Source organism: Polypterus senegalus, chromosome 3 (genome assembly GCF_016835505.1).
Source record: "Polypterus senegalus isolate Bchr_013 chromosome 3, ASM1683550v1, whole genome shotgun sequence".
Lineage (NCBI taxonomy): Eukaryota > Metazoa > Chordata > Cladistia > Polypteriformes > Polypteridae > Polypterus > Polypterus senegalus.
Genome location: NC_053156.1, coordinates 60,396,792 through 60,421,449, shown reverse-complemented (window position 1 = coordinate 60,421,449; position 24,658 = coordinate 60,396,792).

The following is a 24,658-nucleotide window of genomic DNA, read 5'->3' as shown; positions in this document are numbered from 1 at the left end:
GAGTTGAATCACTGTGTCGGAGATTGTGTCAAAATACCACTGTCACGTGACCCATGATGTTTGAAACTTCGAAAGTCAGTGCTTCACAGTGTGCTTCATTGGTTTGACAGTGTTTTGCCACTTTAACAGCTTTGGCACTAAATTAACAGGTAGCCTATATAAAATGCATCAGTCTCATTCAACAATGTTGGGTTGTGAGAAGAGATAGATTTGGAGAACTTTGGTGATAGATGGCGACTAACAGCGTTCAAATGTTTGAGAGCACTCATACCACTGAATAAGGTAGAATATGTTGCCTCCTGTTAGTCTACATTTTATGTTCTGATAGAATCTTATTTTTACACTGTTAAATGAAATGATAAAATTATTGTGTTTCAATTATACAATACTGTGTAGGTGTGGTATTTGCTGTGTATGCAACAGTTATCTTACTACATCAACATGTCATCCATGTTGAGACACCTGCATCACCACTTGTAAAGCTGCAGCAGGAAATATCTCTGGTGTGTCTTTTTAGCCCAGTGTTTCAGATTCAAACTTTTTTTTTAACTTCCTAAATCTGCTTGAAATGGACCTTTAGACATTTTAGCCATCATACTCAAACCAAGTTATATTTGTTCTTAAATTGAATCTGGAATGTGTCTTGGGTTTGCACATTAAGTCTGCCATTATACTGGTATTTAGAGATGACACAGAACACTTACTTCTGGTACAGTGCCAAAGTCTCTTCTAAGAAATATATTCATTATTTAATTTCTAATGATTGCGTATTCATTAATTAGTATAAATGGACAAGGACCATAGCAGAATAAAATGAACACAGACTTTTCTGACCTTGTATTGGTGACATGAGACTGAAACAGTGAGTGCTACTTCACTTGTGCTCTAGAGAGCTTACCTTGACCTCAGTTTACCACCAGATGTCGCTGTTCATACTGGGCCTGAGGCATCAAAGCTTCAAATCTTTTTCAGCACAAATAGAAAGAAAGCCTCAAAGCTTCATGAGGCTTTATTTTCCCATCACTAATTCTAACCCTTTTCTTAATTAGTGACCTGTTTCTGCTGCCAATTAACTTCTTTTGAATTCATTTTAATTGACTTGTTTTAAAGATTTGTTTCTCTGAATTTCTTCATCATTCCTCTAAATTGCTTAATTTCTTTCCTTAAATGGCACCCAAACAGAAATGAAATGTGAAGTGAGCCAACAGAAGACCAACTAAGTCATGGCCTCAAACTCCAACCACTTTCACTCCAACCAGTTGCTTAATTAGACGTCAATACTTGTTGCTAATTAAACTCGTTCTTTAATTCCATGGCTTGTTGCTGCTCTCGTAGTGCAATAGTACACATCTCTGAAATTAATGATTTTCTCTTTTCTAAGAGCACTGTTAAAATGTTCTGGGGACCTGAGCAGATCAGCATTGCTGAGACCTTCACTTTTCTTTATTTTTAGTTATTGTATGATTGCTAGTCACGTGTTGGCTTATTTTGTATTTCATTATTGTTTGGCTGCTAATTAAGGAAAAAGAAACAATTAACGGTTCTGAGTCAAATAAAATTCATTCAAACGATGCAAAAACAAGTCACTAATTAAGGAAAGGATTAAAATGAAAGCCTGCAGCCACTGCGGCCCTCCAAGACTGGAGTTGGGAGCCTCTGAATTAGAGACTTTATATACACAGGTGTGTGTCATCTAAATGATGTCTGTTCAATTCAGTTTGTCACTGGTGGACCCCAATCAAGTTCTAGACACATCTCAAGGAGAATTGAAGCAATCAGGATGCCAAAGCAAAGGGTCTGAATACTTAAATAAATAAGGCATTTTAGTTTCGGATTTTAAATAAATGTTCAAGCCTTTCTGAAAGCATGTTTTTCTTTGACATGATGAGTTATTGAGTGTTAACTGATGGCCAAAAATGGCAAATGTATTCATTTTAAATTAAATTTGCAACACAATGAAGTGAGCAGAAAGTGAAGGGGTCTAAATGCTTTCTGAATCTACCATATAGAATATACTTTTTCCCTTGTCACACACGTGTGCATGGAAGACAGTTAAAGGCCTCAAATGAGGTTAATTCCACGCTGGGACTCTTGTTCAGAAAGCAGACACCACTTGGTTGTTTCACAATAATTAAGATTAGGTATATAAGTAGGTTTCACATTTCTGTTATCATTTTAGCCCTAAAATAGTGACTTAACATCAGGGACCTATTTTATTGACCTTGAGGTTAGTGTTTGGGCGAGGGGAAGGCCGTCTTAAGTGGTGTGCGCTTTCTGAACAAGACCCCATGCTGGACCAGGGGGTGGCGGAAAGCACTAACCCTATCTCTCTTTCTTCTGCAGACCAGTTATAAGAAATTCTGCCTGGCCCTGATGATATCACTTCTTATTCCTGTCATGATGACCTCACTTCCTCTACCTGACTTTAAAAACCGCCATTTTGTCTCATATGGATCAGTTCTGTCTTGAACACAGTGTTGGAAAACGATTTCCCTGCTTATTCCTGAACCCAACTTCTATTATACGGGGTGGCTATCCCAAACCTTTTTGAGGCATATTACCTTTCTTTTGACACCCCTCATTCTGGAGTTTGGTGGGAACATTAGCTGAAGCTCCTGACATGTCCTGTATCTTCATGATTTCATACATTGCACTGTGCTGCTGATCAGATAATTGCATGGATGTAAAACTCAGAAAATGAATGAATCAATCCAAATGAAATAGCATTGTAAACCTACAAGCCTAATGATTTTATGTAAGATTGATTCAGTAGAATTTGCTTTACAGATATAATGATTTTTTTGTATGTTTACATATGTTCCCCATTATTTTCGAGATGTGACTTTTTCATTTCCAATTAATATACCGGCAATATTGGTATATCTTATAGTACTACAAAAGTCACAGTTTTATGTGGGTAATGTCATGTACTGGACACATCAGATTTTTAGAGTAGTACAGATGATGCTGCAGAACTGATTGATAAAGTGTATGGCTGGACTTCATAGTGCGGAGGTGTACACTCACTTTTGGCAGGTGACATGTCCTACTGGTACACTTTCTACAGTTAATGTAAATATCTGAGAGCCAGCGTCTATTGAGAAAGCTTTCATAAACAGTAAAATACTGAATTTGCACCACTGAATGACCCTGAGGGGGTCAGTACTTAAACCCTCAAAAATTAGATATGTTCTGTTATAGTTTATGGGTGAAGTGCCAGATACAGAATATAAAAGTCAGAGTCAAAAATGACAGGAAGGACTGTGATTTTTTTGTGGATGCAAGGGTCTAGATAAAATCCTGATCGATTGGTAAGACCCTGCTCCAAGCACACCCCCATATATAACAGACTCTCCATGAAGCTCGTCTGAATCACCTTTCAGCACATTGCACCTGTCTGCTAGAGTCAACAGTCTGACAGCAAATTTTCAGTCAATGCGCACGTTCACTTGATCCACCCTCCTTTTGTAATTACATCGGAATCCTTATGAAATGAACATTAATTAGTGTTGTGCTCTTCATTTATTATTATTAAAAAACTAAATGTATTAATTAACATGAGCACATCTTGAACAGAGGCTTCATCTTTAACAAATAAGCGTGAAGTTGTCAGAATGATTGATAACTCAACGCGTCATTAACTGATGTTTACTTCAGGGGAATTTAAAATGAATCGGCGTATTTAGCAAGTAGTCATGTGGCAATTAGATCTGCGTAATTACATTTTAATTAAGGACACTGGAACAAAAGTAATGTGTTCTGGATTTCGAGACATTGCAAATAAAGCAACTTTATTGAGACGCATGTCATCGCACTGTTATCCATATGGAGATGGGACATTTGAAAATACTCATCCCCCTAGCCATATTCATAAGATACATATGTCAATTAGGAGATGACTGGCAGAGCACACAGGATAGAGTGAGGGACTGAAAGATGGACTGATGGGGGCACAAAAAGGAAGAAGTGGGCTTCAGGTGACTGAGGATGACAACAGCAAAGCTGAGACAAAGAGACATGGAAATAGAGAAGGTGACCTGGGATGATCACAATGCTAAGAAAGAGTAATTAAGAAAAAAAATGGAAAAACAGAGGGTGACAAGAGAATGACAACAGTAATGCTAAGAGAGAGAGCAGACAGGTCATAAAAGAAGAGGAATAAAAGAAGCTGACCATTGAATGAGAAAAGCAATGTTAAGAGAGAGTTGTTAAGAAAACAACAACAGGAATAAGACAATTTGACATGGGATGATCACAATACAAAGACAGGCAAATTAAGAAAAAAAGATGAATAAGAGAAGGTGACCGCAGCTGACAACAGCAATGCTAAGAGAGAGCAGTTGAGACAAAGAGAAATTTAATAAGAGAAAGTGACAGGAGATGTCAATGGCAATCCTACCAAAAAAGCAGATGAGGCAAAAAAGAAGAAGATAAAGAAAATGTTACTGGGGGTATGTTAGCAGCCACGTTTAAAGAGAGTTATTAAGGGGGAAAACAAAGATGAACTAGTGAAGTTGGTAGAGGACAAGCAAGGCAATGCAAAAACAGAGTAATGGAGGGAAAAAAGGAGTAATAAGACAAAGTGACAAAGGGATAACAGCAACAGATAATGCAAAGTGACCAGGAATGACAATATCAATACTAAGACTGAGCAACTTGACTGACAGAAAAACAAAGAAGAATAAGATAAGATGATTGGGGGAACTACAACATTGCTAACAATGCAACTGAGATAAAAGAAGATGCCTAACAGAAGGCAATCAGGGACAACACCAGCAATGCAATGAGAGAGTACAATTGTCACACATTCAGGGCTCATCCAAGGTATGCAGTACCCCACCAGGGTGAGAGAGGGCACTACCACTAACGGGGAGGTCTTTTTACTCCTCTACTGCAGTGAGAAGGCGCCTCTTAAGGGCTGCTAACTCTGGCCCCTCCAGCCAGAGAACTATAAGAACATGATGCCCCTGAATGTCAGCATCTCATTTGGACCCAGGTTGCTTTGAGGACAAATCTCCGAGCTTAATTTAGAAAGAGCTGGAAAGAATATTTGTATTCAGCCACTACAATTATAAGGGGCAACCTGGCTGGTATCCCAGCACTGCATAGATTCATCCACCCATCTTCACAATGAGAGAAACTGAAAAAAACGGAAGAGAAGTAGCAAAGGATTAACAGGATAATAACAGGAATGCTAAGACAGAGCAACTGATGAAATAAAGAAGAGAAACAAAATAGGAAATCCCTCTTATCGTTAAAAACAATGACAAAGGTGCAATAAAGGTGTTGGACTTCTTAAAACCCTGAGCAAAAAGAGTGATTAGGAAATTGAAGTGTGGATTTATATGGGAAGACTTAGCAACCTTTATATCAAGCAACAAAGAAGTTCTTTCAAGGCAAGAGAAAACAGTGAGGACCTTTGTGAGTAATGCTATGATGACGGCAAAAAGTTGTCAAAAATTCACAGCAGACTAAATGGTAAATTGGTGTAAGCGAGGCTTTTGTCACTTTAACAGGTTTGATAAGATAACAGTAGAAGATAAAAAGAAAAAATATTGAGGAAGATTTGAATGGAATGTATTTGTCAATAACAATTAAAAATAACTGACCTGAAGTGAACAAGAAAGAAAAGTCTTTTTAGAAAGTGATATCTGAAGTGATGCATATTAAAATTGAATTTAGCAATTAGCAACCAAGAGTTTCGTCTCGCAAAAGAAAATCATGAAACAAAATGCACATACCGTATATTTTCATCTTATCTACCAACCTCTTTCTATATGTGTAAAAGTATGGGAAGGATCCTGGCTTAGATTGGCTTATATAGTTTGAGTGCAGATGGTGTTAACTCTAATATTAAATGAGCCGTGGAATGAAAGTGCAGGTAGAGAGTGCGTGGTGCAGCATGGAAGGAGCTATGGAAGGTTAATGTGGCAGCAGCAACACTAGAGAGTGGACCCCCAAAAACATATTTCACCCAAAAAACTTATTTTAGTAAGATTTGCATTTCTCAATTGTGAAATCACATGCAAAATTTATTTTAGGAGCAAAACTGGAAGCAAAAACATGACTCCTACTGTTTCACTCATCACTAATCCTAAACATCTAGCATGCCTGGAATTTACCATTCATAACAAGAACAACATTTATTTCTGTTGTACATTTTCACACAAAGGATGTAGCGCAAAGCACTTAAACCTAACTTCAAAGTTCCTTAAATTCTTAATGTTGCCCAGACTTTCTCTAAAGTACACACACACACACACACACACAACCCTTAGTTTCAAGCCCTATCTCTTTAAATAGCACTGTTAACACAAATGCCATTGTCCCTGATTGAACTGTCACTTACATGGAAAGAGCAGGAGGACTTAATAAAGTGGACACACAGACAATATGTTAATTAAATCCGGGAGCTCATTTTGTATGTCTTGTTTTTCAAGTTATTTATTCTGAATGCAAAGTTTTCTTCCTCAGTAGACTCTCCGCCAAGTCTGTCTCTAATCTTTCCATGATCTGAGAAGCTGACTAATCAAGTTATTTTTACATAGAGTGTTTCTGAATTAATTAAACTTTCCTCAACATGACAGACAGCGCTAATCACCTGGACAAGGCAGCCTCTGTGCAAAATCAGCCCCGAAAGATCAGCAGCCTCCAGCATGTGATAAAAGATCAATGGGCTGCATGAAAAAGAAGAAGGATCAACTGACCTTTGTGTGTTCAGGATTTCCGAGAAAATGCACAGGATATTCAAATCTATTTTTACAATTCCTTTAGAACATTGCTCATGTCAATGCAGTTCATTTAGAAAGCCTGGAGCCTGCCAAGTGGCATCTAATATTAATTTGATTTTAAAAACTCAGGAATTGGTCAGAAAGGGAAGAGGGGAGGAGTGACCATTTTGGTAATAATATCAGCAGTCTAATAAAAAAAAAAAGAAATGTGGCAAGGTTCATGCTAGGAAGTCAGTCTGCCTTTTTGAGGTTTATGTAGACAGCATATATCAGTCTTTTTCATTTCATACTTGCTCAATCCAGATATTAGAGGTAGATCTCCTGGACACCACTGTGCACAACACAGGACTCAACCATGAATAGGACATCGTCCATGTCAAGAATATTCACACAAAACTACAAAGCCATTTAAGAGAATGTACTTGGGATTTGGGACAGAAGAAAACCCTTGCAGACCTTGGGAGAAAATTCAAGCTCAATACGGACTATGACTGGATGCTTTAAATGTTTATCTGTTTCTGTAACTGAATTTATCTCTCTCTCTTTCTTTCTATATATATTTGAAGGTATATATGAAGGTATTGCAAACCCCCAAACCTCAGACGCAATTGCACCAACTACAGTCTCGGTTTCAAAAACAATCTTTTATTAACAAACATTCCTAGTACAGGTTTCTTCTTTGGCAACAATTCATTTCAAACAATACAGTTCTTTATCCTTTCCTTTATTGTACAGCTCTCCTTGCTCATCCAGACAAGTTCTGTCCTTTTTCTCCCGACTCCAACTCCCCAGATAATGTGAGGTGGCTCTTTTTATGCATGACCTGGAAGTACTTCCTATATCAGGATTCTGCATGGAGGAAGCACTTCCAGGGCAAGTGGAAGCCCCACAAAGTAGGGAAAGCAAATTTCCTGTAGCCCCCCCTGGTGGCACCCACAAAATACAACAGGGCTACCCCATGGGCCTATAATTCCCAGCACACCCTCCGTGGTGTTGTATGGATACACTGGCTCAGGAATGCTGACATGCAGAACAACTGGGAGCATATAGTCTTGGAAGGCTGTTTCCCCATTTCCTACCACCATTCTGGCAAAGGGCTTCCCTACTGGTATGTCAATCCATCCATTCATCCTTCCATTTTGGTATGGCATGCCCACCTCCTGACTGAGACAGGGAACATCTTTCTTCTCACCAACAATTATGCTGGCCTCGTAGCCAAGCAAGGGAACAGAGTCCATCCCAACATCTCGGTCGTCCATCTATATATGTACAAGTCAGTTCAGGTTGGGGACCATGCACTGGTGCAGTGCATTGCCACCCATGACACAACAAAACAGCTTGGGAACCCAGTTAGTAAACCCCCATGCAGACACGTGGTCGAGTCCCACCCTCTGGAAATGGCCATCTATTTGCTGCAGCCAAGTGTTAGGTGGGTGTCCCTTGGGCCTGGTGCAGCTTCTTCGTACCTCAACAATGAGGTTCCTGTAAGCCAGATCACCCTTAGGATTATGGCCATAGTGCCATAATTGACTCTCCCTCACAATGCAGGTAATGTCATTATTTGGGACTCCATGAGCAACCACTCGTTTGACATAAAGTCAAACCAGTGGTACACAGGGATTCTCTGAAGAGACACAGGAGTCCAGTCTATGTCCATCTACTGACTTCGTAGGCATGAATGTCACTGCTGAGGTAAGTAAACCTCTTGACAAGGTCAACACTCTCTCTGCAGACAGACAAACTGACGATGGCTGTACCTTAGAGGTAATTAAAGGCCTGGATCTTGGTTTTTATCCAGGACACTTATTTTATACTAGCTATATTACCTGTTAAAGACAGGTAATAGAATGAATTGTAAAATATTTGATACTATATCTCTTGAGCTAAGTGGACCTTCATCACCTTTCCTTGCTATCCCTGTGTGTCTGAACGTCTCTTCACGGGCACTCCCACTATCGAGCACATTCCCATAAAGCCAGTTTCTCAAAGTTTCTGTCATTTTAAGGCACCAGAATCTCCTCCCTTCTGCTTTTTAACTTCCTGTCTTTGAAGGTGACTTGCAGTGTGTGTCCGTCTTGACTCCTCCATGTGTGTTTAACAAACTCTTTTTCCCAGCACTCCTTTTTTTGATGATGTTAACAAAGCCAATCTGATCAATCAAACCAAACTGAAACTGACCAATCAGATTGCTCAGAGGGACCAGATACACATGTGCATATGCACACACTTACACACACACAGAGACCTGTTCTATTTTATTGTACAGTATAGTTGAGTTAACACTTCTGCCCCACAGGTCTATAGTTCAAGATTTTAATTCTGGCCTTGTCATTTAGAATTTGCAGATTCTCTGTCACAGTTTTCTAATGCTTTCTCACATCCTGAAAACATTGCTTGGCATCACCAGATTGACCTGCATAAGTGAAATCCAAAAACAGACCTGACCACGTTCATTAAACAAATTGATAAATAATTTCCGACTGTTATAAGTCCATCAAGTTATATATTTATGGTTGCAATGCCCAATGCCAAAGTTTTCACATTTTTTGTCTCATCATTTGTAGATCCAATATTCAGACTGAAACAGAAGACTATGTGCCATATCTAAACTCAAATTGTGACATATTGTTTTCTGTCTTTCTATCATGCTTGGCCAGCTGGTGCACCACAATGTTTACTTTACATTCAGAATCAAACATATGCTGCAAGGAAGGTGCTACATTTAAAATAAAGGAAGCACGCCTTTGAACCCAAACCTGTCTCTAATTTATTAGAGTCAGTTTCCCATAGTAAAGCTTTTTGTCAGGCTGAAGTCAGCACTGCCTTTGGGACACAGGCAGGGTGACACACGCTGACTACTGAGATTCTTAATTAACTTCAAGGTTGAATGTGTGAAATTTAATAAAGGAAATTAAAAGACGTTAATTTCCTGCTCAACAGACGACGTGATGGCGTGAATAAATGGAAATAAATCGGCAACGTCACCCTGGTAGATTAATGCCTCTCTGGCTTTGCTGGCTTTTCTCTTTTGCAGTGTCTCGATTTGGTTTCTTAGGAGAGATGTGCTAAACAGGCTGATCAGGCTTAACTGATGAGGGCCTTTTAAATATATACTGTACAGTACACAGGGGCAACACAGTGGCACAGTGGTTAGTGCTTCTGCCTTACAGTTTCTGAATTTAAAACCAGGGCCTGATTGTTGTCAGTGTGCAGTTTGCACATTCTGCGCTTCTTGTGTTTATTTGTGTATGCTCTTTCATGTAAAAAATGAATTTCAGGTCAATGAGTGACTCAGAATTGTAGATGGATGCATGCATAGGTGGAGTGGTGCCCCACATCCAATGCTCCAATGCACTTAAATTCAAGGTCTGAGCCTATCCTGGCAGGTTTTCGTGCAAGCCATGAAAAGGGCTGGACAGGGTGCCATCCTATTGTAGGGCACTCCCATACACACACCCCCACAAATAGCCAATTTAAAGTCATCAATCCAATCTACAAGCATGTCTTTTTTATATATGGGAGGAATGCTAAAAACCCCAGATACACATGGGGAAAACATCGCATACTCCGCACAGTTAGTATCCAGGCCCAGGATTCAAACCCAGGACTTTGGACCCGAGAGGCAGCAATAACCGTTGTGTGATTGTGCTGCACTGTATGTTTTATATGAGTAAAAGTGAGCCTGGCCTGGACTGCAATCACATTGATGCCTACTTAGTGCAAGACAGGAGCTAAACTGTAGGAGGCACAGGTGGCAAGTACTTTGGCAGTGCTGCCATTTTTAGGGACGAAGGGTTAAAGAGCAGTAAGGACCAATATTGTGTAAAGAACAACAAATCAAGTGATTTCTGGGATGCCAGTATAAGTTCAGGACTCAGGGGGACAATGAGGGTAGTATCATTACAGTATATGGCAGCAGGGGAAATTGTGAATTAATATATGACTCTCTGCTTCCCAGTAAGATGGACAAGTGTCCAGGAGTAGCCTGACCTTTTAGTAGAAGGCTGGAAGAATGCATGAACGCTTGGGGCCACTAGGGCGAGTTCTGTCAAGAAGAATCCAGGAGTTTCTTTGCTCTTTCCTTACTCAGGAATTGTTAGTTGTTCCAGATAGGGAATAAAATGTCCCTCCTGACCACATGCAAATGGTACTTAAGATATGGAAGAAGAATGGAAGATTTGAGATGGCAGAGTTGAAAGAAAGAACAAAGATGACAAGAGTAGAGAGTGGTTTGGGCTCATGAAAGGTTTTATTCTACTGGTTTCCCTATTATGTTACCTTTACAGCAAAAACCATATAACCTCTTGTATTATTAACTATTTTAATAAACCCTTTATATTCTTTACATTTTGGTTTCCTTTGCACTCTTTGGCTTGAGGGGTCTGCGAGAAAGCCTTCTTTCACTCCATGGGAGTGCTTTACTGACTTTGGTCAGCTAGGAGAGATAGAGAAGAATGGGGTGAAACTGCTTCTACATGTTTTCACTAGAGTAGAGCAAGACATTGTTGGCCTCTTACACTCTTACACTGGCCTTAGGCCAGCCACCTATATAAGAAGTAGTGCAACCGGAAGTTGACATTCATTCAAGACCTTGTTCCCTTCGAAAACAGAACTAATTATACCTACCAATGTGAGGACCGATTGTCATTCCATTCTTTTCTGTTGTGTTAATTTCTTTTCTTACAATGGAACTGCCTCTTATTAAATGGGATAACCACACTGGCACCCCAACACCCTGACAGTGTCTCTTTTCTTGTTCTACATTAGTTTTTTGACCATGTCTTTCCTTCTTCATTTTTCTGGTCCTTTAAAATGTCATTCTTGTCCTTGGCCTTGTATTTCTCATTCTTCAGCTTCCATCAAGATGTCCCTAGTAAGGTAAGTGAGTCAATGGCAATCAATATCTCTGGAGAGATGCTACAGGTTGTTGACCACATTCCATGCTTCTTCAGCCAGCTGTCCCAAACAGCAGCCATTAATAAGGAAGTTAGTCAAGCAATTGATGTAAGGTTGAGCAGTTGTCCATTACTGTTGATTCTGTTTACCTCAGAGATGCCTCTGTAGTCACACCAGATAAGACTCTAAGTCCCCTTTTACACAGTGGGTGCTCTTCTATTTCCATTGACATTTTTCCCTTCTCACAGTACAAAACATGTCTGAATGACTGCATATTTGATTACAGTTTATCTGATAAGGTGTCCACCCCAAGACATTTCACCAGCCAAACAATTAGGAGCCAATGAGCTCCAATATGTGATCATTTTTCAAGTGGAGGTGGCGGTGACCTGTCTCAGTCCTGAGGGAAAGACTCAGATCGATATTTGATTTTATCTGGTCCTCATTCTGTGATCAGTATCTCTGCTTAACCTCCAATGAAAAACTACCTGACCCCAAGCTGTCTTTCATTCAGACACCAACCCTCACTCAAATTCCACTGATCTCCATTGCTGGGAGGATACTTGTCAGACAAGGCACTCTGGATAATTTTGATAAAAGCAGTATTAGGAGCAGGAAATGACTGGAAGTCTCCTGGGACTGATAGATATCATTAAACCACATATGTAGCAGAGCCAGGGTACTATGCAGTTAAGAAAAGTCATAAAAAGACTCACCTCCATTTCTTAACCACATGTATCTTTCTTAACATTTCTGAGAACACATCTTAGTCACCAGTTTGTCATATAAAACAGTTAAAATGAAAAAATGCCACCTGGGTAAAACTCTGCTGGTGTTTATCATAATCAGCAAATGTTGCTCTGAAGCATAACTCAATGAGACCTGTTATTAACAGAACTGAAAGAATATTATAGTTAAAAGCTCATTGGTCACTTCTGCTGTTTTAGGAGATGAAACTGAAGAGAAACACTCACCAATCATCTAGTAGCTAAACCTTTCAGATTATATTAAAGGAACTGAGGGAGACAATCACCAGACACATGTTGGCCAAAGTGTTCTTCTTACACATCCCAGTTACATGACAGTGTATCTGATCATCGTACATGAGGACAAACTCCCTTAGCATAACTGGCCAACTCTGATAGTGAGACACATGACAGCTCACTACCACTTCCTGGTGTTCTTGTCTTGGCAACTTGATGTGTCATAACCAGGGTTGCCTTTCTTATTGTCAGAGATTTTAAGGGCCCTCCTACAGTGCGCCCTTTTGCCTACAATACATGCCTTGACCTAGAACTCCATACAGCTTGTGCGATAGGTGCCTCATAGGAAATAAACAGACACACGTACATGCACACACACATATATATATATAGTCATGCACGCGTGAGTAGGGGCCGCGGACGGACCTTAATACGATCGGGAAGACATACGCCAGGAGGGAGTGGCGGGGTACTAACCTTTCTCTCTTTGTTTCTTACAGAAGAAAAGACACACTGCCGCCATGAGCCTACCTCCTACAGCTTCCTGCAGTACGCTACTTCCACCCTTCCTCTGTCCACTACCCATGATGTCATCAATCCCATCATCCACCACGGCTCCTACCCAGCATTCCTCCACTTCCTGCCCCTCCTACATAAATACTCCGCCGACGCCATCTTTGACTGTCAAGCCTATACTCATTATTTTCATGTATTTTTTGACCATAATATTTCATACTGTGGATAACCGGAAACCCCAAACCTTTATGTGTGTGTCTGATTTCTCTTTTACAATATATATATATATATATATATATATATATATATATATATATATATATATATATACTATATATATATATTGTCACAAGAACGAGACATGGACAGATAAAGAGTTGGGGCAGCCACCCGTATATTGTGGTATCCTGGCTGCAAAGTCGTTTTCGTGTAGAAATACAGAGCACTGAAGTGCATACAACCGAGTCCAAAACAAGACTGAGGAAACAAAGGAAAGGGGGCAGGTTTTAAAGGGGGAGACAGGAAGTGAGGTCGTATGGATCTGGCACGTGGTCTTCCACCATTGGCTCATAGCGGAGGTGACATCAAAGGGACTGGAGCTGGTGTGGCCGACTTCCATTGGCTCAGTCCCGGAAGTGATGTCAGGAGATCCAGGTGAAATCCCGGGATGGTCTACAGGCAAAGGAGAAAAGAGTCAGTGCACTCTGCCACACCCGGCATGCCTCCGAACTGCCTTCACTCAAGCCCTTTAGCTGCCTCCCATACGTGTGTGACATATATATATATATATATATATATATATATATATATATATATATATATATATATATATATATATATTTATACTAGCCATCCCCTGTGGCTTCACCCGCTTAGTAGTGAAACAGCGAAAACTTTAAAAATCAATAAACAGAAGATATCGCTAACTAAGCGGAGGCAAGTTACACTCCAAAACACAGAGGTAGACCAACTTTCCACTCCTGACGTCACGCTTCCCCCTCCCCTCTCCTCCACCCTCAGCCTCTGTCTCTGATCAGCATGAATATGTTGCTCCTGTAAGCAAACTAAATCTGTTAAGTAGTTCTCTCGTTTGCTAGCTAAGTGGATGTAAGATATTCCACGAGGCTGACACGTCAGTGAGGAGGGCACTGCCCCACTCCAGTCAGCCCACTGCCTCTCTCTCAGATTCACTTAAGTGAACTATGATACTTAGTGCAATGAGAGAAGTCGCAAAATCAACCGGAATGTTCAAGCAAATTATAGAAGAAAACCCAATCTAAATCCGTTAAGTAGTGCTCTCATGAAAATTGGACAGACATACAGACAGACAGACGTTAGATTTTATATATATGTAGATATATATATCGAGTCATGCATATGCATATGGGAGACAGCTTAAAGGGATCCAGTGATGGTAATTACCTACCAGACCAGAGGCTGGCTCTCCTGCAGAACTGAAGACTGACAGCAACTCCATCACTTCAGTCACTTACATTGTTTGCCATCCTGGACCCACCCCTTTCTAACTATATAATATGAGAACTGGCCAACTTTTTTTAAGCTCTGTTCTGAACTCATGTCTGGAAGGACGTCTCTGTGAATTTCTGTGTGCTGCATTATTCTATATTTTTTCAAATTATACAGGGTCACCAAGATGGACATTGGGTTATACAGTAAGTTACCCCAGGACACTAGGTGGCAGCACCCCTGGGTTACAGTACCTTTACGGATACCCACAGGGCATGTTTGGAACTGTAGTTTCATGGAACAGCCTTGATTTCTGTGGGTGCTGCTGGGGGTTGCTGAAGGGATTCATAATTCCTACTTTTCAGGACTTCTACCAGACCCAGAAGTGCTTCCTTCAAGCTATATGGGTCCGTCATAAAAGGAGGACATCTCTCTTTCTCCATTGAGTCAGAGCAAGAAGTAAGGCAACATTTTCTGGAGAAAGGAGGACGGAAAAATAAAATAGGAAGAATTGGAGGGAAGGGAAGAATTGTGTCCTGCTTGTGCATTATTTGAATGACCCAGAAAGGTATTTTGACTAATAAATCACTCACCTTGGAGTTGTGTCTATGCATTCATGTTTAGGGTTTGGGGTGCTACAACACTCTCTGTCATTGACAATATATATATATATATATATATATATATACTGTATATATATATATATATATATATATATATATATATATATTGTCAATATATATATATATATATATATATATATTGTCAGGGATGCCAGGGGCAACAACCTGGCCGGGACGCCGTGAGGGACCGGATGTGGGTCTGAGCCCACCCTGGATCACGTGGGGTCCACCTTCCTGGTTGCTTTGGGGGCCACGGGTTAAGGGCATGGAAGCCCCACCCTGCAGGGGCCCGTGGTCACCGCCAGGAGGCACCCCAATGCCTTGGGGACCTGTTCCCTCAGCACTTCCGCCACACCAGGAAGTGCTGGGGGGAAGATTAGGAAGGACACCCGGAGATTGCCGGGAGAACAGCCGGCACTTCTGCCACACTGGGGCATGGCCAACGAGGGAATGCCAGGAGCCACCTGGAGCTCATCCGGGAGAGAATAAAAGGGGCTGTCTCCCTTCATTCGAGGCTGGAGTCAGGTGGAAGACGGACGAGGCACGAGAGAGAGTGTGGAGTCGGTCCGAAGAAAGGCATTTGTGAGGCCAGAACTGTGTGTTGGGGTTTGTGCACTGTATTTTGAGTCTGAGTGACTTAATAATTGTAAATAGTGTATATAATAAAACGTGTGGTGGTGAAATCCAACATGTCCGCCTGTCTGTGTCCGGATCAGCTCCACAATCTATACTAATAAAAGGCAAAGCCCTCACTGACTGACTGACTGACTGACTGACTCATCACTAATTCTCCAAGTTCCTGTGTAGGTAGAAGGCTGAAATTTGGCAGGCTCATTCCTTACAGCTTCCTTACAAAAGTTGGGCAGGTTTCATTTTGAAATTCTACGCGTAATGGTCATAACTGGAAGCTATTTTTCTCCATTTACTGTAGTGGAGTTGAGCTTGAAAGCCGTGGGGGGCGGAGTTTCATGTGACATCATCACGCCTCCCACGTAATCACGTGAACTGACTGTCAACGCAGTGTGTAGAAAACCAGGAAGAGCTCCAAAAAGCGCTGAAGAAAACATGCATTATATAATTGAGAAGGCAGCGAAACAATAAGAAGCGAGCAAATGACATATACAACCATATTCATGAGTGCTGCTACTTCGGAAACAAAGCAAGGTATAAACCTAAAGTTTAAATTAAGTTTATAGACAGACTGCCCTGGTGTTTGTCATGCCCACGGGTAATGCAGGATACAAGTTTAATGAGAGGACACAGGATATAAATGAGAGTTTTGATCACTTTGTAACTAAGTTAAAATTGCACGTGAAGGGCTGTGCTTATGCAAATTCCGAGAGACTGTGTTTGTGGGGGATTGACAGCTAAGGCGGGTGGGGGAGTCACGTCATCATCTCCCCTCCTATTCAACTCATTTCGCTCTGAGCTGAGCTCTGCAGCTAACGCAGTGTTACAGAAGCAACTTTGTGACGCTACCACCAAATACTCACAGAAAAATCCACAAGTTAATACACACGCTGTCTCTACAGTTTCTCCACACTGAATCCTCCAGGCACTACTTACAAAAGGTTACATTGACAATCGTGTTATGTTATTTTTAAAATGTTTTCTTTTCTTAGCACAAGCACAGCTGAGAAGCTTCGATGCATGTGCTCCATAACGCGTTAAAAAATCACGTATTTAATCACACTTTGCATTCCAAGCAAAGGGGAACTTCTCTCAATGCATGATTTCCTGGTACACCGATTACATTGATCATCGCTTCCCGATTCATTTTAACCTCGCACCCCCTTGGTTTGAGAAGAAGTATGAAGAAATATGAGTTTAACACAGAAAAACAGATCACCGATTGAAGCTTTATGAATAATCGATTCGCCATCAATAATTGTTTTGGTAAAGCCATACTCAGTGTAATCCTCCTTCCATTTTATAATTTTTCCGGCACTAGCCATGATTAAATGAACAGTAAAAAATAAGAGCGAAGCGAGGGTGACTTATTCAGGCAGGCAGGTGACAGCTCAATAGCTCGAATTTGGATATAAGTAGGTTCTATTTAGTCGCCAGAAATATCTTTGTTAGGAATTTTCTATGGTAAAGAAAAAGTTATGCAATGATGACTACATTTAACTATATAAAGTCAAAATTGATTATATAAAGTCACTGTCAGAATAAATAAAGTCAAAACTTGAATATATAAAGTCAGCGCTGGAATATATAAAGTCAAAACTTGAATATATAAAGTAAGCGCTGGAATATATAAAGTCAAAACTTAAATATATAAAGTCAGCGTCGGAATATATAAAGTCAGTGCTGGAATATATAAAGTCAAAACTTCAATATATATAGTCAGCGTTGGAATATATAAAGTAAGCGCTGAAATATCCATCCATTTCCCAACACGTTGAATCCGACCACAGGGTCACAGGGGTCTGCTGGAGCCAATCCCAGCCAACACTGGGCGCAAGGCAGGAACCAATCCTGGGCAGGGCACATGCATCATTTTCAAAACATTAACCAAACAGTGTTTTTTTAATTTATTTTTCTGAATACGTTTTTGTTCACTTAGTTCAGTTCAGAGTCGTTTCAATCAATACATTTTGACTTTGACTTTATATAATCAGGAATGACTTTATAAATTCCGACGCTGACTTTATATATTCAGGTTTTGACTTTATATATTCCAGCAATGACTTTATATATTCTGATGCTGACTTTATGTATTCAAGTTTTCACTTTATATATTCCAGCGATGACTTTATATATTCAGAAAAAAGTTTTGACTTTATGTATACCGACGCTGACTTTATATATTCAAGTTTTGACTTTATATATTCTGACGCGGTCTTTATATATTCACAAAATCAATTTGTTTGCCTGTTTGGCACCCCATAGTATATGTGTGTGTGTATATATGTACACATGTATATATATATATATATATATATATATATATATATATATATATAGAGAGAGAGAGAGAGAGAGAGAGAGAGAGAGAGAGAGATATGATAACACTCATATCAATGACAAAACAATTACATTAACAATCATGTTACGTTATTTTTTAAATTTTTCCTTTTTTTTTTCATAACTTCTTTAACACATTACTTCTCCGCTGCAAAGCAGTCCTTCCCTTCTCCTGGTGTCCCAGTGGAGCAAAGTCCCTGGACGTCTATAACAATATACAGTATATATATTGTGACAGGGGTCCATGGTCATTGTCTGGCCGGGACGTCAGTAGAATGGAAGGACCATGGTAGAGAGTGCCTGTGGGGTGTTACCTTCCCTGGGATAATGGAGGGCAGCTCTCCAGGGCAGCTGTATCACCACTGGTTCCTCCAGCACAGACTGAGAGTGAGACTTTCATTGCGGCCTTGTTGGTACCATGGCGGCCACTGGGGGAGTTGCAGAGTCCAGCAACAGAGTGGGGGTTAAGGGTTGGGAGGAAGAAGATGCAGCTTACCAGCAGAAAGAAAGGAAAAGTGGAAGAATAAGAATAAGACGATTTTGTGGTGTCTGATATTTTGTAATAACTGTGCTGTAAGATTGAGAACAGAGTGGACTGGTTCCCAAGGAGAAGATTAATAAAACGAGTGTTGCGTGGTAAAAGCCTGTGTCTCTGCTTGCCTGTGCCGGGTAAGTGCGGATCTGCGCTCCCTTGGCATTATTATATATATATTTATGTGTGTGTGTGTGTATGTGTTTGTGTGTATGTGCACATTAACTTAAAGTAGAATCCTGATTTAATGTTTTCATATTAAGTGTTTTCCACATTTAACATGTAACATATCTTTTGGATGCTGTTGTTCAGCTTAGCACAAATCTTTTCAGAGAGTTTTCAAACTGTAGCTAAAAATCACTTTATTCTGATTGTGGTCCATGATCTGATTTTTTTTTTATTTGTTTGACTGTTCAGATTAATCCAAATCTAAAACAAGTGAGTACAGATGTCCATCCTGAATGTGCCCCACATGTACAATACGAATAGGAACACATTTGTCAGACATATGCGACCAAAGAGACAGATACTACTTGCTACTCTAGTTTTCATTGTTTTAGCATACCGTGTCAGTGAATTGTTCAACTCAGGACGGGAAGGAAGAGAAAAAGAAATTAAAAATTAGTAAGTGTTGCTTTAAGAGCAGCTTTCACTGCTGCATCTGTACATTGAAGTCTATGGACATGAGAGGAAACAGGACTGGGGGTGGCGAGATATGGAGGGGTTTGATGCAGAGCAATAGTTACAAAAATAGTCAAAATCCATTCTGAAAAGTTGTCATTGCTTTTATTTTTGATGATCACACTTCTCTAAAAAGATCAGAGTTATGTTACATATGAATGAAAAGGTGGGAATTGAGCTGTAGTGTGAATGTAGGATTATATTGATTTAAAAGTCAAATGCAAAGTTATACATGCTGCAATCAGACTTCAGACTCCACAGTGCAGTTGCTATCAACAACAAAATAGTGTTCATGAAAAGAGATAACAATTTTAAATAACAAAAAGGACGATGATAATTCCACAAATTGAATAGAACAAATCAGAACATGTTCAAACAAACCAGGACATATTTAAACTGGATCATGACAAGTAATCACAAAAATAATGGCAGTGAAAAACTGAAATAAACAGGGAACCCAGTCCTATGCTAATGGCATCCTGGCAAATCAGTGACAGTTTCCTTCATTTAACACTTCTGCACAATGCAAAAACTAGTCACTTTATTTCTCCATAGTTTTTCAGTCCTGACTTTTCCTTATTTCATCTACTTATCTATACACCCACTCATACACACACACACACACACTTATATATATTGGATATAACGTAGAGCCTGGAAAGGCATCCTAGCTGTGATAAAGGAATACTGCAAAAAATTAAATCTAAGCAAGTAAAAACTATCTTGTTTTCCTTATTCTAAGAATTAATGACTTATCAAAAAATTGTATTTAGAATTATTTAGCTTACTTTAAGAAATCTTGTCAAGTAAATTTTGCTGACCCCATTGGCAGATTGTTTTGCTAAATAAAAGCAAAACAACTCCCATTAATGTTTTTCTTGTCTAGTTTTCACATATGCATTTTTTGCACTGAAGGATTCTTGCCCAGCCAGGAGGCCATAATGGATGGACTGGACAAATGGGCTTACCTGCAGTACAGTAGTTCATTCCTCCAACCGCCAGGTGATAGTGTTCCTCGGGGCTGGACCCAATTAGGACACCCACAGGGTGGCATGGGAGTTGGAGTGCAGAAATGCAGTCCTATCTGAGTCTTTGGGGACTGCCAGATGGTGATGCCCTGGTTTCCACACAACCCGGAAATTCCCTTGACGATAGTTCCTGGGTTGACTTTAAAAGAGAGCCCACCACCTCATTTAAACGAGTCAGAGTCAGGAGGCAGTGAGCAGTGCTCTCTTGGAGGTGGAAGTACTATTGTGCATTGCATATTTTTGTTACCGTTACTGAAGAAGTTTTTTTTTAATAAAATCCTTTATTGGAGCCTGGATTTTTTTTGGCCATTACTGTGTCTGTGGCTATAATACATATATACAGTTTATACTGTATACTATAAAAAAATTAAAGGAACACTTTGGAAACACATCACATCGCAATGGGGAAAAAAAATCCTGCTGGATATCTCTACTGATATGGACTGGGCAATGTGTTAGGAACAAAAGGATGCCACATCTTTTGATGGAAATGAAAATTATCAACCTACAGAGGGCTGAATTCAAAGACACCATGAAAATTAAAATGAAAAAATGATGCGGCAGGCTAGTCCATTTTGTCGAAATTTCATTGCAGCAACTCCAAACTGTACTCAGTAGTTTGTATGGCCCCTATGTTCTTGTATGCATGCATGACAATGTCAGAACATGTTCCTAATGAGACGACGGATGGTGCCCTAGGAGATTTCCTCCTAGATCTGGACCAGGGCATCACTGAGCTCTTGGACAGGCTGAGGTGCAACCGGGTGGCGTCAAATGGACCAAAACAAAATGCCCCAGAGGTGTTTTATTGGACTGGTCAGGCAACTGTGGGGGCCAGTCAGTGGTATCAAATCCTTCATCCTCCATGAGGCGGGCATTGTTGTGCACCAGGAGGAACCCAGGACCCACTGCACCAGCATAGGATCTAACAATGGGTCCAAAGATTTAATTCCGATACCTAATGGCAGTTAAGGTTCCATTGTCTATCCTGTAGAGGTCTGTACGTCCCTCTATGGATATGCCTCCCCAGACCATCACTGAGCCACCACCAAACCAGTCATTCTAAAAGATGTTACAGGCAGCACAACATTCTTCACAGCTCCATGTGCTCAGGGTGAAACTGCTCTCACAGGGCGGCAGTGGTGGACCTGCCAATTCTGGTATTCAATGGCAAATGCCAATCGAGCTCCATGGTGCCGCGCAGTGAGCACAGGGGCCACTGGAGGATGTCGAACCCTCAGACCACCCTCTTGAAGTCTGTTTCTGATTGTTTGGTCAGAGACATTCACACCAGTGGCCTGCTGGAGGTAATTTTGTAGGGCTTTGGCAGTGCTCATCCTGTTCCTCCTTGCCCAAAGGAGCAGATACCGGTTCTTCTGATGGGTTAAGGACCTTCTACGGCCCTGTCCAGCTCTTCTAGAGTAACTGCTTGTCTCCTGGCGTCTGCTCCATGCCTTGAGACTGTGCTGGGAGACACAGCAAACCTTCTGGCAATGGTATGTATTGATGTACCATCCTGGAGAAGTTGGACTACCCTTACAACCTCTGTAGGGTCTAGGTATCGCCTCATGCTACCAGTAGTGACATTGACCGTAGCTAAATGCAAAACTAGTGAAAAAACAGTCAGAAAAGATGAGGAGGGAAAAATGTCAGTGGCCTCCACCTGTTAAACCATTCCTGTTTTGGGGGTCACCTCATTGTTGCCCCTCTAGTGTACCTGTTGTTAATTTCATTAACACCAAAGCAGCTGAAACTGATTAACAGCCCTCTCTGCTACTTAACTGACCAGATCAATAGCCCATAAGTTTCATTGACTTTATGCTATATTTGGATTAAAAATACATTTTTTGAGAAGTATATATATATATATATATATATATATATATATATATATATATATATATATATATATATATAGTGGAGGTTGACCCGGACACAGACAGGCAGACACGTTTATGTCACCCACAAACACGTTTATTTACACTGTATTTACAAATACAGGTCACAAAGACCCCAGTCCATTGGTCACTCAGACCCCAGTCAAGTGCAAAATTACCCTGATCACACACAGTCCTGGCCACAATGCCTTTTCTTCGAGCCGCCTCCACACTCCTCTCTGCCTTGTCCTTCTTCCACCCGACTCTAGCCTCGAATGAATGGAGACGGCCCCTTTTATATGGTTCCCGGATGAGCACCAGGTGTTCCCGGCATTCCTCCTCTGGCCACGCCCCTGCTCTCCGGGCGCCGTTCTAAATCTTCCCCCGGAAGTGCTGGGGTAACAGGTCCCCAAGGCATTGGGGCGGCTCCTGGTGGTGACCACGGGCCCCTACAGGGTGGAGCCTTGTACTCGTGGCCCCCAAAACAACCAGGAAGGCGACCCCCACGTGATCCAGGGTGGGCACAGACCCACATCCGGTCCCTCATGACGTCCCGGCCGGGTCATGGCCCCTGGCATCCCTGACAATATATATATATATATATATATATATATATATATATATATATATATATATATATATATATATATATATATATATATATATATATATATATATATATTAGTGGTGGGCGGTATACCGGTTCATACCAAAAACCATTTTTTAATTTTTTTCTATGATATGGATTTTTCTTATACCGCAGCACCGGTTTAAATTGCCTAAACGACGTTACGAACGTGGCGCAGTGAGAAACTGTTCAAGTGGGGACCTTTTTCACTGCTACACCGCTAAACACAGATTTGTTGCACTAGGGCTCTTTTTCACTGTTACACCACCAAATAGTGGACGGTAGCATAGGTATGCCGCGTGTTGAAAATGGACAGAGAGCATTCCGAAACTGAACTAAAAGTAAAGTTGAACATGATGAACAGAAGAACTTTTGCCGAAAAAAAAGAGTCATGTCCTTCGCCTGGAGATAACTTTTTTAAAAGGTCAGATATGTAAATACTGTTTCTATACTACTGGATAATACTGCAAGCCAAGTTGGGTACTGTGTAATAGTGTGACGACATGTTGACTTTATTCTCATAATTTGTCATTAAGGTAGACCATCGTAAACTAAACTTCATCGTAAAATGAATATTTAATTTACTAGATTTTCTCAAACCCCGTCATAAGTTATATAGCACATTAAATGCTTTGTGTTAAGTGATTCTTAAACTGACTTCTTCTTGCACTAAGAGGAGTCGCCGGCAGCGATTGCCACACAGAATACATTCACTTCATGATCTTCCTGCTCTCTGAACATTTAGAATGCTAAGATAAATACTTAATATAATTTTCATGGTAAAATGCATTAAAGCATGCATTAATCATATGGGGGCACGGCGGCATGCCTGCCTTGCATTTGTATGTTTTTCTGGTGGGTTTACTCGGCATGCTTCAGTTTCCTTTCACAAAGACGTTTATCATGTGGTGATTGGTTATGTGGTGAAAGAAAAAGGAAGGAAGGAAAAAGGAACTGGGGTTTTGGTACGTCAGATAGAGACAGCATGCATGCATTAAAGATAGCCTGCTCCGAAGAACATGCATTGAATTCTGTGTTTGTGTCTCCGACCAGCAGATCAGAAACCCAACATTTGCACAATATTTAAGTTAAACCTGTGCGATAGCTATTCATACATCCAGTTTTTTGGAGTGGCTTCACAACAACTCTGTGACTGTTCTTGAATGGCCCAGCCAGAGCCCTGACTTAAACCCAATTGAGCATCTCTGGAGAGACCTAAAAATGGCTGTCCACCAACGTTTACCATCCAACCTGACAGAACTGGAGAGGATCTGCAAGGAGGAATGGCAGAGGATCCCCAAATCCAGGTGTGAAAAACTTGTTGCATCTTTCCCAAGAAGACTCATGGCTGTATTAGCTCAAAAGGGCGCCTCTACTAAATACTGAGCAAAGGGTCTGAATACTTAGGACCATGTGATATTTCAGTTTTTCTTTTTTAATAAATCTGCAACAATTTCAAAAATTATTATTTTTTGTCTGTCAATATGGGGTGCTGTGTGTACATTAATGAGTAAAAAAATTAATTTAAATGATTTTAGCAAATGGCTGCAATATAACAAAGACTGAAAAATTGAAGGGGGTCTGAATACTTTCCGTACCCACTGTAAATATATATATATATGTTACCTGACTTAACCTAGGATATTTTGTAAGACAACACGCCTCACTTATATCACCATTGGTTAACAAGGTGTATCAAATGTTTTACGTAACTATTTATCTGTTT